Genomic DNA, 16066 nt, shown 5'->3' with positions numbered 1-16066 from the left:
GTTTTGAAGAGGATCATTGCCAATTCCTATGCTTTGGTTTGCATTCCTACAGTCTTCTGCAGCACTGAGGTCAGTTTTCTCTGGGTGAGATTAAACTGGAAGGTTGCTTTGCTGGTGCCTCTACTTAGTGTCCTCCACCTACTCACAGGTATTCAAAATATGCTGAAAAGATGTAGCAACTCCCCCACAGTGTGAGTGTTAGGTCATCAGCCCTGTCTCTGCCACATAGGCTCACTAACACAGACACAGGTTTCTACAAAAATGATGCTGCAAAACCAGGAGTTGCAGCAGTCATGAGCAAGAGAAAACTGTATGGGAGGAAATGAACCATTTTTCCTTCAGAGCAAGGTTTGCGTGGTACAGAGTAAAAGTATCACATGCCAGACACGAGAAGGAAAATAAGTATTGCATAGCTGTTCCTTAAATGGGCAACTTACACTCTCTGTGCACTGACTGAGGTGGGTGTCTTGGAGAGAAATCACATACATTCATGTAACTAAAGACTATCTGGAGGCATACACTGATGAGGTCAAACTAAAGTTGCACAGACCACCTTAATTCTGGCATTTCCTAAGTCTCAAGTGTTTGACTTTACAACCTTAATAATGTTCTTTTAACATAGTTTTTGTATGTGTAATAAATTATATGCCCTTCTCACTTTCAGTGCTCTTCTCACCAGTAAGGCTGTTGGACTCTGGTCCTCCATTATGAAAACAAATATTGGAAATTATTGCTGTTGTTATTGAAACCAGATGTACTGCTCTCAGTGGCATTTATTTGTATAGTGTCAAACTCTGGAACATTCAATTTCAGGGTAGTTATTGAACAAAAATGAGCAATATAGCTGCTAGTGAAATGTAAGTACTTGAAAGGCCTAGAAGCTGTCTCTTTCCAGGAAAGTTTATAATTTTCATTTCATATGCAAACATTCCCACAAATGACTGTCAAAAAATGACCCAGTCACATATTTATATCAGTATAGAGTAATAAAAACTAAGAGAGGTTTAATATTAAAGTATCTGTGCCCAAATATGAGAAGTACTAAATCTGCCCTGAAGAACATCCTTCTGCCTCATGGGGCAAAAAAAAGTGATGTTCATGATAAACTCAAAAGGATAAATATAAAACAAGACCTTATCCTTGCTTCAATTTATTTCAGATCTCAGGTGTAAGGCACCTTGAAGGACAGAATTTCTCCCCAACTACTGCCAAAGGATATACATGATTCTGTTTCAGAGGCATTATCTTTGAATGTCAAGTGACAGGTGACAAATATTCCATCTTGTCTGTTCTATGCTGTCACTGTTCATCCTGATCTCACCAGCAATTAAATACAGTGCTTGGGGGAGGGAAAATGGAAAAAAAAATATGAGGCAACCATTAGCAAAGCCTTAAAGTAATATTACAGCTTTATATATATAAGTAATCAAAAATTACGAATTCCCAAAACTAAACAGGATACACTGACATTAATTAAGTACTTCTTTAAGGTATTTTAGTATGAACTTTCAGGTCATGATCATCTTACAGCTTTCCTACAGGATCCCTACCTGAGTTAATTCCCATGGTGTGTCACGTTCTGTGAGTCGTCTGCGTGCTCTGTGAGGGTTGTGCTGCTAATTAAGAGATGCTAAAGGGTTAATCTGCAGCTGTAAGTGCAGCCAGGGAATACCTGTGTCCTGGGTGTGCACCACAAAAATCTAAGAGCTCTGTAAATTAGTCTACAGGCTTCTCAGATAGGATGACTTGTAGAGTTTAGGCTTTAAGTCTTAACTTAGATGACATATCCACAAGCCTGGATATCAGTACGCTTTCATCTCAGAGAGCTGTCAAGAAAATCCACTTATTAGCAGTTGTCTCCCCCTTATGCACTGTAGAAGGAATGGTACAGTAAAACCAGTTGAAAGATTAAACACTCAGGCAAGACATGGAAAAGTAGATGCAGAGTAACATAATTCCATGCTCTGCATGAAAAGAAAAAAACCCTGTTTACTGAGAGTTTTTCCACTTAAACACTTCTTTTGCATAGGTATTTTTCAGTGTAACTCTCTGTACAAGTCACAGCCTTGTGCAGCACACTCATCTGCTAAGAATCTGTTGGTTTAAATAAATAATAAATATAAGAGAAAGCTGAACAAAGCATTAGATGTACAGATAAACATCTTTTCAGTTAGTGTACGTCAGCCATTGCTACAAAATTATACCCAACTTCATTATTCTTGAAACCTTAAATTCCTGAATACCTTCTATTCATTTTTACAGAGTCTGCTGTTTCTGGCCAGGACACTGCCAATCAGTCTAATCATCTAATACTTGCCTTAGTTTATCAGCCTTCCATCTCATTCAGGAGAGCAAGGGCAACCTATTGATTGACTGATTTCATTTCTATCCTCCTGACATCCCCTGGATTTCTTGAAGCAAAGAACAGACTCCCCCCTCAGAAACCAATTTGGAATTTAAACAAGACTTCAGAGAGAGACGAGTTCAAAACAGCATGGACTTTCACAGGCAAGCTAATCCCTCAATATTTCTGACAACTGTAGAGAGGAGGCAACATCTGAAGCAGGGAGCAGTGACCAGCTATTTATTGAAGAAAAATACAATCCATTTCACAAAGCATTTTACTGTCACCTAAAATGCCATCTGTTGAAAGGTTTGAAGGAAGAAAGGGGGGAATAAAGCCTTTTGAGGGCAGCTGTAAGGAAAATATGCCCTGTTCATTTATAAAGTTTTTGATTTTATTGTGATTAATCAGACTTATTCTGTATATATAATGTATGTCCTAAAATCACACTGTAAGGGAAACTTTTTTAATAAAAAACAGTTATTTTTGTATTTTTTTTATTAATATTTCAAAAGGATACTATTTTTACTGTAATATGCAACCATACCAATGGAAAATAGTGAGAAGAAAAAAATATATTGTCTGGCACTGTTGCCATAGTAACAAGCTGAAGTTCAAGGAGAAGTGGAGAATCTGAATTCTGTGGCAAGGTAATGAATTTAGCATCTACAGGAACAGAAATGGATTTTCTGTCACAGCCTGTAAATCAACCACAGGAAACCAACATGCGGGAGAAATTTTGGAATGCTTTATATCTGCTTCAAATGTATGAAAAGTGTATCAAAATTAATTCTCAGGGCTTTGTCTTCCAGGGCCTTGCCTTTCTTTCTGTTCAGACCGACAGATTAAAAAGAAGCTGATGTTTGTTATTAAGGCAAAATCTTTGCCATTTTCTCAGTTGGCCCCCTGAAGCCAGCAAACACCCTCCCTGAGAAAGCTGTTTTAGCACACTCACTTTCCACAATGCACCCAAGTCACAAAGGTCAGACATGAGTCCAATCATACAAGCCAGCTCTTGAGATACTTTTCAAGACGTTTTCTTACACAAATGCGTGACGCAGGTGAACAAAGGGAGTGAATGAAAATACTTGAGGTAATGCAGCTCAGCATCGAGGAACATTGGTCTGCCCTGAAAAAGCCAGCAAGCAGCAGCTGTGTGCCATGAGGAGCTGCCTTGGGGCATCTGTCACACCAAGGAAAGGGAGGGATGGGCTTTGGACTCTGAGCTGGTGTCTCATGACCACTGCCTGCAGAAAGGCAGTGGATTCAGGTTGCCCACGTAAGTCTCAAAAGGGATTTGGGGAAATGATGTCCATGCCTCAGTTAAATGTCTAATCTGTTCTCATGCTTTCTCAGCCTCTTTCTAATGGCGTGTTGATCTCCAGGATGACCTTGTCTTTGGCCACAATAACTATGCCTTAGCAATCCAGACAGTATCAGGAAGAAACATACAGGAAAAGAAGGTCTCACAACAGTGGGACCCAGCTAACCGTCTTTAAGTTCTCTGTGCCTTTAAAAACATGAACAAATAGCTTCCCTTTCTACCTCCTATCCTGGAGCAGGTGGAACACACCCTGGGGAAAGGGAGGGAAAAATTCTTTTAAATGAAAAGAATTATAACAATGCACTACAGTTAATTATCCATAATGGGCTTCATTCCCAGTAAATCGCACCCGTGTAACTCAGATGCAATTCTTCCAAAGTCAGTGAAGATAAAAGAGTGTGAAATCACTGTGAGCAGAGACTACAGTTAAAAAAAAACCAAAAAACAACCACTCTGTAAAAAATAAAGTAGAAGACGATATTAGACAAAGAAAAAGTTATATCTTATTTGGATGTCTTCTGCATAAGACAAAGGAATGCACTCCATTTACTGTACCACAGTACACAGATCCTGTTATTGTAGAGGGTGCATCCAGAAGCTCAGTTATCTCTAGATATTTGCTATGACTACCAGCCATGCAACTGAATCCTAACGTGAAATAACAGTTTAGGAGTTAAAATATTTCACAGAATTTCATGTAACTTGCTGATTTTGACTAATTCTTGTTAAAATCTTCCTTCCCTTCCACAGGAAAAATAACAACCCTGGGCAGAATAAATTCCCCTGGATATGCATTTGTAACTTCCTTGGAACAAAATAAAATTTTTAAATGTAATTGAAACATATAAATAAATTAAAATATCTAATACCAGGACTATTTTTAAAGATTATTTGTTTTTTCATTTAGTTATCAAATTCCAGGGGGCAAGCCCATCCTTGGCCATCTATAGAAAACAAACAGTATTTTTGTTCTAACTGCCCCATGTTTTGCTCTGTTTCTCCAGATTCCTGTCCCACTACAATTTCAAAAATGTTAGGCATTGGTTTAATGTAAGTGGGTCTCCCAAGTCATGTTAAATCAATAGGTGAAAGTCTTGAACGCATGTTTAAATATTGGGAGTCATGAGATTAATTGTAAATGGTTTCAAGACTTCTGGTGATCTGTGACCATTTGGAAAAGAAGAGAGGAAGCACAAAAATACACATTTCAAAAGCACTTCTTTGCTGGTTTGGACATCTGTAGAATTAAAGACGTGCTAAGTCCCATAGCCACGCTTATACTTTTTTGTTCTTCTGGGAGAAATCTCTCAAAAACTTCAGTCCCCTTCTCCTTTTATAAATATATCTGGTTTCAGACAGTAACAGTGTCCCACATTTTTGCAGATTTTTTTCTGAAACTCTAAGTAAATATGAAGATAGTAGGAAATCATTATTTCAATTACTACTCCTGCTGTGAGTATAAGGCTCTGTCTGACAAAGAGTGCATGACTTCCATTCACATAAAATTCTCTTGGAGTGGAAAATAATAAACCAATATGCATAGAGGCATTTTGAATGTAATTGAACCAATAAAGTATTAATTACCAATTAAATATCTTCAGTCTTTCTTACTGTCTTCTCACCCAGGTGTGTCATGAACCACTGTAATAACCCATTTGTATTAGGGTAAAAAACAGTCAGGTACATTTGGGGTTTTTTTGCCAAGTGATTTTTGTCCAAGAGCCATCCCTGATTCCAGTAAGAGTGTGACTGTACAGATGGTCATGGATCAACTGCTGGAGCAGTAAAAGGGGTGGGAACATGTGCAGTATTGTCACCAAACCCACTGTCATGTCAAATCACATCCTCAGGCAAAAGGGTGGAAGGTCTGACTGGGGACCTCTCATCACGGATGAGATTTCCAAGAGGTGTGGAGCACACTACATTACTTCCTCCAGTACTTCTGTGAATTGATCCCAACATATTCCTTTCGTATACGTAAAAAAATAAAGCATGATCAGCTATTTTGGGCTGGGATTTTTTTTTCTTGGCTTTAAATTATTTACATTCTGGTCAGTCTTAGCAGATGATTTGCTCACTTTTTTTGCTTCAGTCACCAAAAATATTTGTTTAGAGTATCAAAAACACATGTGAACCCTTCTCTGAAAAATCTCTTTGACTATCTCAGTGTCAGTTTCCACAGCTCATTAATTTTTCTGTGCAAATATATTTATGAGTAGAAACTATTCTCCCTCCCTGTAAGTTCTCTTCAGAAAGCAGGGGAGAAGAGACTCACACTGGAAGGACTCATTGTATGAACGATTGGCCCCTATTTATAGTCTGCAGAAATATAACCTGCATGTTTGTGCTGTCCTCATCCACATGAGAAATCTTCCTTTGTGCTAATAATTCCATTGAAGTAATTACTCTTTGAGGAGCCAAAGTGTGTTATGTAGCCAATTCCCTTCACAAGCCATAATGCACAGCTGCAAAGCTCCAGGAGACCACTGAAAGGCGTCCTGAAACTTCACGGTAGTGGCAGGAGGGAAAGGGAGGACACCTGGCCCTTCTGGCATTCACCTAGAGCTGCATGGTTATGTGCAGAGAGTGGGAAAAGGCAGGAGAGAGACAGTTAGAGACAGTCTGGTTATTCTTCCATTTAATCTTTAAGCTTGAAGGGATTTTTGTGATTCGGAAATTTTTTAGCTGTTGGAGATGACAGTGTATCCGGGAAGTACTAGTTCTCTGAATTCTGTGTTGGATTCCACACCGCAATTCTGCTTTCCTTGATCCTTCCCTTTCCCTTTGAAAGGAGACTTGTCTGCAAAAGGGCCGGTTAATCTGACCTTCCATAATGACTGCTCTCATTACCTGAATTCAGGCTGAGGTAGATCAGCTGCCCACAACACCGTGATGTGCTGTGGGAATCAGTGCTGCCCCCAAAGACCTGAAAGCTGTTCATGGATCTTCCTGGCATTCCTAGAACTTCACCCCACAAATCCCTTCTAAAAGAGTCTGTCCACCCCAAGGATTACACAGAGCTAGGATAACCTAGCAGAGCAAGCCAGACACCTGCAGAGCTCATGGCCAGCATTCCCAACTCGCGACTAGGTAGGACTGCTTACATTTGCTCCTTAGTGTCTCAAGGACTGTCTGGGAGCACGGCACACAAGCACAGGCAGGGCTCCTGCTGACACATCCACAGCTTCAGTGCTTCCCAGACATGCTGAAGAAGGTGATCCAAGAGCTGTGGCTCAGGTTGTAGAGGACAGTGATCACAGAGGGCAGTCACAGAACTTGCGACTGAAGAGTAAGGGAGGAAAAATATGTCCAGAAGCACAAACCTAAACATTCAGTTCTGTAATTCCCTAACTTTTGAGTGCATGCCCTTTAAATATAACCATCCTTTTATCTAGTTAATGTGCACTAGGAGAAGATGGTTGCAAATAATATGGCAGGGGAAAGAGGTGTTTAAGCATCTCCTGTCACAGTCTTAAGCAGTATCTTTAAGAAGAAAACAACTGCATCTTACAATAAGCTTTAACTTTCTAACTCCTAAAGTACCGACAACCATATGTAATTCAGTAAACAGAATTTTGAGGAAACAGATCTCTGATGTAGCACACACTTTATGGGACAAACACTTGTAGAAAGGCCTCTTGATACACTATACCCAAAAGTATCAATAAGCATCAGTCCAGAGACCTCTGCTAAGAAAGCAGCCTTGACAGAGTCCCTGACAAAGCCAGAGGAAGCCATGCAGTGAACAGATTGTTTACATTGAATGATTTAACCATTATCTCACTTGAGAAACAAGTCAGTATCCAGGATGTTTCGATCTCTACTTGACAAGAAAGGCAAGAGGTACTGGTTTAAATCTACCGGTGTAAATCTGGAGGGCTTTTGCTTGCTTGCTGCTCTAGAGGCTAATGAAATATTGCTGTTACCGTGTTCCAGGGAGCCCTGGGCAGAGAGCAGAGAGCATGTACAATCCCACCAGTACAGATGTTGTGTGCAGCCAGTGGAAATTCAGTCAAATACTTGTAATTGCTAAGGTAATTAAAGCTCATTACTGAAAGTAAACATAACTTTCAGTGCTCCTGAAGGAATAAGTGGCATTCCTCATTTATTCACACTGGAACCAGAGGAGACCATTAGAACACAGATAAACTCTGGGCTGACAGGGGAGAAGTACTGTAACGAGGAAATACTTACAAAAGACGTTAATATGTTTATATATGTAAATTGTGAAAATTAAAAAAAGGAGAGGAGAGGTTCGGAGAGGAGAGGTTCGGAGAGGAGAGGTTCGGAGAGGAGAGGTTCGGAGAGGTTCGGAGAGAAGAGGTTCGGAGAGGAGAGGAGAGGAGAGGAGAGGAGAGGAGAGGAGAGGAGAGGAGAGGAGATTCATGTCATCAGAAATGTATTTATACTGTAAAGAAACATAAACAGTCCCACTGGACTGCCCACTCCTGCAGCACAATTAACATACTAATGTGGAGAGTGGGGAAAAAAGTCTGATGGATTGTCATGGGGTGACTTTACCTTTAAGATAGTTTTGAGAGCTAAGGAAGTTGAAGCTGCTGGTGACTGATGGGAGTCTTTTCTCCTGACCAATTATCAGTCATTTCTAAGAATTGACAGCAGTTTTGACCATTGAAAAGTGAGATCAACCTGTGAACACCACCTTAAGACCTAAGCCTGAGAATTTCTTGCTCTCTTTGTTTCCTGGCTGTGAAAGGTAACTGAGCTCCAGGCCTCCCGTACCCTGTCCAGGCCATGCAGCCCAGGCAGGGGCTGGGCTGGGCCCAGCGGCTCCGGCCGGGAGATGGGGCCTGCGGGGCCTGCGGGGCTTGCCCCAGGCTCTGGCCAGGCCAGGCCGGTCCCTGGCTCGGCTGCAGGTTTTGCTGTGACTGAATTCACCAGAGACTGCCGAGTAAAGAAAGGAAAAAAAAGCTCTGGACCTGCGGTGGGCTGAGACAGCGACCACACTCTCCAGAGCAGCCATGAAGAATCTTCCATCGCAGACAGCTCCAGCTGCTGCTCCAGCAGAGATCACAGAACCATCTACAAAACCTGGGCAAGATTTTAACCTTTTCATTACCTAGATGAGACTTGCAGATTAATCCTTTTATCCAGAAAGAGAAAAAGAGAGTGATCAACATGTAAAGAGACTTTATAAACTATCAGAGACAGTAAAGAAAAGAAGCTTCAGAAAAGGTAGAGAATAAGGAGATGCTTTATAAGCTGAAATATTTTTCTGTTAAAGCTATGGAGATGGACAATAGGGTCTTGAAAAAAAACTCCTTTAATTCGTGACAGAGTATATTGGGAGGAATGGAGTGTTCAAAGTGTGGATTTTGTGTAAAAAGTGGAGTAATTGTGGTACAGTGAGGTGCTGAGGAACAGAGGGGGAAGAAGTAATAGTTGAAGATTTGAAGCCTTGAGAGCCAATGAGAAAACTGTTTCCAGGGAAGCTCACAGAAACAGATGAAGAGAACTTTTGCCTTTGAATAACTCATCCTTAAAAATAACATCCCTAGGCTCATTGACCCATAACACACCTCAGAGTGATGTGAAATGGGAGGAGTGAACTGATGACAGGATTTCCAGGCAGCTGGCATCAGAAAAATAGAGAGCTACAACAGAAATAGCTTTCTTGTGGAAAACTCCATAGATTAGCAGAAGAAGACTTCTGTTTCTCTACAAAGACTGATGAAAAGACTCTAGCAGGAATTGGGACTGTTTTAAACACCAAAGTTCCAAAGTTTTTTGTCTCTATGTTGTCATGTGAGCAAGGGAATGGTGGGTAGTAGGGGATAAAAAGGGTTTTCTGGAAGTTTATTCTGGTGTTCTTATTCTTGTAGTTTTGTTAATAAACTTTCTTTATTCCTTTTTAAGTTTTAAGCCTGTTTTGCTCTTGCTCTAATCCATATCTCACAGCAAAAATATAAGTCTTCTAGTAATTTTTTAGTTACTGCTTTAAAACCACAACATGGATCTATAAAGCACTGAGCAGCAGGGAGCTGGGTTGCCAAAAATGTGAATTGACCCAATCCAATATCGCAGGTTCTGAAGCAACCTCAAAGTAGTTCATCTCAAAATCTTTTTACTGTCAATCCACAACTTCTAGCTCTCTAGGCAACCCTACTGCTTCTAAGTGAGAAAAGGGGGCATTGGATGAGATTTTTTTCTGTGTACCATTGGTTTCTTTTGGGAAATTGTGCTTCCGTGAAAGCAAAAGAAAATAACTTTAGGTTCAGCATCTGCTTTGGATCAAGAAGCAAAATTTAAGCAGCGTGTTTAGAGTACATGTACACTGTATGTACACCTATATATAGCCCCATATAGGTACACATGTCAACACCTACAGGTTTCTATAAATGTATATGACCAAACTACATACAGGAAAAAGCCTTTGGAGATACACATACACCTCCACCTGTATCTATCTCTACAATTACACCTATACATGCCTATCTATACAGCCACACTTTATGTTACAAGCACAGATGCCTGTGTGTGAAGGGATTGTGTAGTCATGCATAAAATGTGAGGTACACTTGTAAGTTCCTGGGGTTAGGATAGGTGCCTGAGCACAGCTGTCCACAATGATCTGAGATATCCTCTGCTCTCCAAGGGAGCCACACAGGTCTGGCAGATGTGACACAGGTCTGGTAGATTCATGGCTTTGTGAATGGATCCTTCTGGAGGTCATGGACAATGATTTTGACAAGCTCCAAATTGTATTGCATGCATATGTTTAGACAGCTAAAAACAGCTCCCAGCCATTGCCTTCTCCAAAGCTGCTCAGCTGACCCAAAGCAAGTATCATTTACTCACCTGAAAAGCTCTTGAACCTCCATTGACTGTCCTGACCAAATTCCCTGTGACTGGTAAGGAAGCTTAGGCAGCCAGCACAAATATTGGCACCTATATGAAAGCAGCAATGTTTAGCAGTCCTAACCTCAAAGAGAATCACAGCTATTAATGCAGATGTATGAATTCTCTCATAAATTTTACTTGGAAAAAGTTGTAGTTGTTTTCCTAGCTCATGGCATTGAAAGCACATAGTGGAGTGCAGAGTACTTCAGCTCTGCAAAAACTGTGCCTGCTGCAGCTGTAAATGGAAAAACAATTTTAGGTATTTTTACATGTTTTTCAGTGATTGACCACTTGTGTACCTTGACTGATTTATGTTTACCCATTGCAACATGCAGGCAAAAGGCAATCATCTTGTCACAGCTGAATTTATCCCACTATTGCCCTGTTCTGGATTACTATTTCTTTCACACCTGAGTACTTCTACTATGCCTCAGAGAAAAGAACCATTTTCATTTCTGAGAGAAAATGAAGTGTTTTCTCAACACTTTGTTTATGGCAGTCTATAACATTGTTGACATTTTCTTATTGAATATTTTACTGTATTTAAATTCCTTCTCAATCTCAGAAAGCTCTCTTTAAAAACAAAGAAAATCCAGCTGAAATTGGGCCATTCAGACTATTTATCAAATTTACCACTTAGGATTTTTTGTGCTGAATGCTTTAACATAGTTCAGAGATGTGCTGTCCCTACATAACCTAGAAATGCAGGGCCCACTTTGGCAGCTGTTCCAGGAGGAAGGAATCTCCAATGCACCAGGGGCTGGACTGACCACAGTGGCTGCATAACACACCTCTGTTGGGAGGCAGGAATTCCTGCTGCTACAATCTCTCTGTTGTATCTCTGCAATAGCTCACACTGTCAGGCTCAGGGAATAAGATTTTTCCTCTCTGTGCATTTTCCCACTTTCATGTAAAAAGAGCTGCCATCACTACTTTATCCAAAAGAACAAACTTCAAAAATCACAAATTCTATATGCAACTAAGATGAATTTGATTTCATGATTCAGTAATGTACATTTTGCACTTGCTAGTAGACTTTGCCAAACATTTTCACTGGCTCAAGTTTACCTGTTAGATGTTTCCTTCTGCACTACCCTAAGAACAAAGTGGTTTGTCAGCTCTTATATTGATCCTGACTTATATCTGCTGATGTTTTGAAAGTGTATTTTTAAGGACATAGACACAATTAAGAATTGATCGTTTTTCAGGGGAAATAAAAGGAGCTCTAACATATTTTTCTGAGGTAATACGCTGAGAAGAAATGTTGTGTGCTTGCTGACAGCTTTGCAAGGCTAATGTCAGCATCAGAGTCACACCTGGAAGCCTGCCCAAGTTTTCCACAGGAGACAAGTCATGGTGTCGGTGGCACCTGTGGATAAACAACACGTACAGCAGCACACGAGCCATTCATTTAGCAAAGCAGGATGTTTTCATTTACTGTTTGTCAGCTCTGTAGTTTGGCATCTCAGAGATGAGAAGTGGGGGTGAGAGGACCTGTGAGGAGAGTATCTACCCACACCAGCTATATAAAGGGACTACTCTAAGGTGAGAGAGATCTTTCAGAGGGAATGATAACAGATTAGTAGCTCTTGTTTCCCAGCCACTCAGCTGAAGGCTGAATTCCTTCATGTTCTGGTAACTGCAAACCCAAGGAAATCTTCCGCTGTAAAAGCAGACTGGAAACATACAGCTTGCTTGAAAAACCGTATCACCTCAGTGGCTGAGCAACAAAGAAAAGATTAAATAAGCCCATGAATAATGCATTATCCCTTTCTTGGCTGCTATTTCAGCTTTTTTTATAATTGTTATATAAAATAAAAACCAAAACAAGTTACTGCCCTTCTTTCCTTGGATAATAGAATAAGAGAATAAGAGAATAAGAGAATCATAGGAGGGTTAGGGTTGGAAGGGGACCTTGCACATCATCTGTTTCCAACCACCTTGCCATGGGCAGGGACATCTTCTGCTAGACCAGGTTGCTCAGAGCCACATCCAACCTGGCCTTGAATACCTTCAAGGACAGGGCATCCATAGCTTCTCTGGGCAACCTTTCCCAGTGCCTTGCAACCCTCAGAGCAAAGAATTTTTTTTCTATTATCTAAACTAAACTTACTCACTTTCAAATTGAAGCCATTTCCCCTTGCAAGTGACCACCAAAGCACAAGTGAAAAGTGATTAAAAAACATTTAATCAGTTCTTTCATCATATTTTTCTAAGTGCACAGTTCCTCAGAAAATCATGATTTTTCAAATGAATCATGCTGAATTTAGACATTCTCCAAGAAGAGCAGCAGATGTGAAGGAGGGTGACATAATCTTGTTTTATCACTCAGCCAGGGCCTCAGTGCAAGTGCTTCAGCCAAGGACTGATTGAAACCAAGGTTAGCAAAAGGCTTTGGGACTGCAAACCATCTAACACAACATATGCTGTACTCACAGATCCTGTGAAAACACTCCGTGTATGAAAATACTGTCTGCTCCCTGCCTGCCAGTCCAGCTATCTGGTCATTTTTCATTTATAATGAAGGATGGCTTTATGAGCCAGTAAATTCAGGTCATTATTCAGAGCACAGATTTTAAAGCATTCAGGTTACTGTGCTCAAGTTAAAACTCAGGCCTTGTTTTAGAAGGAAAATATAGGAAAGGGACAGGAAGGGGTCTCACTCTTTATTTGGTCCTTGCTTTTTAGTCTGACAGGACTTCTAAGAACCTCTTTAGTAAGGTGGCAGGTGTTGAAGTGAAAGCATGAATACCTGCCCTTGCCAAACCTGGTGCTCTCCCTCTCCTCTGGTGAGATGCAGAACATCAACTTGCTTCTCTTTCACTGTTCATTTCTTTTCTCTGCACCCACTGAAAAGCCTTAAAATATAAAGATAGCACCTAATTATTTTTATTTTTTTTTCTATCTTTCAAAAACAAGTTATGAAAGCAATTTTTTTTAGGTTTGGATTCTACTTCTAGCAATATAATAACTCTGTGTAAAGATTCTCATGCCCAAACTATGAACAGGTTGCAAAGAATCATATCTCACTGACTTCAGCGGAAGTTCAGATACCAAACAGCTCCTAAGGTTTGGGGCTTTTTCTCTGCACTCCCTTTATATTTGTCTGCCTCTGCCCTAAAACTGCTCTGGAAACAGGAAAAGCAGCACAAGACCTTGGAGCACTTTCAAGAGGCGGAAAGCACGGGGATCCAAGAGAATGCACCATATCCTCAAATCACAGAGTCTCAGCACTGTCCCGGACCCATCTGCATGTCCCTTTTTGTAATCTTGTTCCCAAGCATCTCCTCTGGGAGCCATACTCCTGCTGGCTGACTTAGTTTGCAGCTGTAGAACCTCAGCCCTGGGAAGGGGTTTTGGTGAGTTATCAGCTGCTGGGCCTTCCTGTTGTTAATTCTCAGGGTAGCCAAGAGTCTTTCAGCAATGACCTGAGTTGAACAGTCCATAAACATCATCTATCCTCCACAACAATGTCCTTCTCCAACCTGGAACACCCAGGGAAGAACAGATTGGATGGAGGAATAGGAGGGCTGCTCAAGGAGACCAAGCAGATGAGATAGGCTCAGTCCCATGGTAGTTTAGAAAAATTAGATGGTCAAGTTCCATTCCACATGCCATGCACGTAGGTTGTGCCTCACACACAGCGCAATCCTGGGGCTTCCCTCTGGATCAGTGCAGTGGATATCATCCCTGGCCCACTGCACTTTGAAGCTGGGGCTCACAGAGCCAGGGGGTCACTGATTTTCAGAGCTGCTAAGGATGTCCCACCTCACACGTCTCCACATCAGGTGACACGTTCCACTTCCACCCACTTCTACTCTCATATACCCAGACCTCCTTCTGTGTCTTCCAAACCATATCCTGGCAGCAGAGTGAGAGGCATAGAGAAAAATGTCTTTGAGGGATCTGCCTGGGAATCAGATTTTTTTAATCATTTTTTTCCACAGAAATTGAGTTAAACAAGGATAGAAAATGCACAGGACTTCTTGTTGCTTGTTGCAACACACTTAAGATATTTTTAGATCTACACAGGCCTCAGTCTCCCTGGTTGGTTCATTTGTTTAAAAAGTAGAAATAAAAAAACTCATCTGAGAAAAGCAATTTGGAATAAAAATCTCAGAAAACAGAAGAAGAAAATGCTTCAAAACACTTGTTTCATTTTTGTCCATTGACTTTATTGATTGCAATAAGAGTATCTGATTCTAATGCAGAGATTTTTATCCATGAAGTTAAAGCATTTCATGAGAATAGAACCCTACATGAGATGAAAGTATTTTTTCTTTTGATGGTAGATGGCTTCAAACAGTTGATTCCTGTCCTAAGGCCCTGTTCTCTGGGACTCATACTAATAGAAGTACATTTCACCCTCGTGTCCATGAAGCTAGAACGATTGCCTAGCAAATCTGTGCTGGGTTTTCTACAAGGCTTGATTCATTCTGCCCCAAGCTGTCAGACTCTGCAGTTGCCTATCATTGTCTGACCAGGCAGCATGTGCTCAGTTATGCATTTGGAGCATTGTATCTGAATTTTTCTGCATTGAAAACAGACTCTCTCATGATCTGGGGGGTGGAGTGACCCTGAAACAGTTGGATGATCTTCTTTATTTATATAGAAATGTAGTAAGCTGCTTACCAGATGGACTTGTTTGCAAGCTTGCCCACTCCTGACATGAATCAATTCATTTGCAAGGAGATTTTCTGGAAACCAGCAAGCCCCCAAAAAAGAAAACCAATGTGATACCAGTACTGCCACCTCGTGTAGGCTCTGACCATTGCAGTTGTTTTTTCTACAGGAGCTTTACATTTTAGCAGCACTGAATGAGTGACATAAAAGTTATAAATGAAGCAGGTCCTTCAAATAGCTTGTACACGATACAGAAGGATACAGAAGGATATTATTACCCTGTTACCCTTCCAGATCCCGTCTGTCAACGTCAACCTCTGCAGCAACAAAAATCACTCTTGGATCTGATTCATAAGTGGACTTCCATATCACGTAGTGTAACTTGAATGGTTAATCATAACTCCTTATTGGAAGTGAAGAAATAAAAGGAAACACTTTGAAAAAGTGGGGAAGAAAGTGTGCTTTATGGAATGATTCATTCCACCTGAGGAGAATGACCAAGGCAAAAACAAGTCAAGAGCTAAAGCAACAGGCAAGATCACCAGGCAAACGTAAAAGAAAGATTGGCAAGTTAAAAACAAACAAAATATGGCAGAAAAGGGAAATGGAAAAAAGCTTGAAAATTGCTATAGGTTACTTTTTGTCAGCTTGGCAGTCAATCTAGGCATTTTTTTCTGAACTCAAGTAACACCCTAAATTTTTGTTGCATCATCTCCAAAAGCAGAGATGGTGAGACAGACTGTTGAGCTCCCAGATGTAATGCCTGCAGAGTTGTTTGTAGGGCTGAGCGCTGCCGAGGGAGACGAGAGGGCTGTGTCAGTGTGTGACCGAGGACACACACCCCACATCAGTGTAAAGGTCTGGAACATTCCCCCTCTCCCTGCCCTCTTCACCCACCCCACATACACCCAGGG

The sequence above is a fragment of the Cyanistes caeruleus genome, chromosome 2, assembly GCF_971803275.1.
Source record: "Cyanistes caeruleus chromosome 2, bCyaCae1.hap1.1, whole genome shotgun sequence".
Lineage (NCBI taxonomy): Eukaryota > Metazoa > Chordata > Aves > Passeriformes > Paridae > Cyanistes > Cyanistes caeruleus.
The sequence above is the reverse complement of the archived record's forward strand: the minus strand, read 5'-3'. Positions refer to the sequence as shown.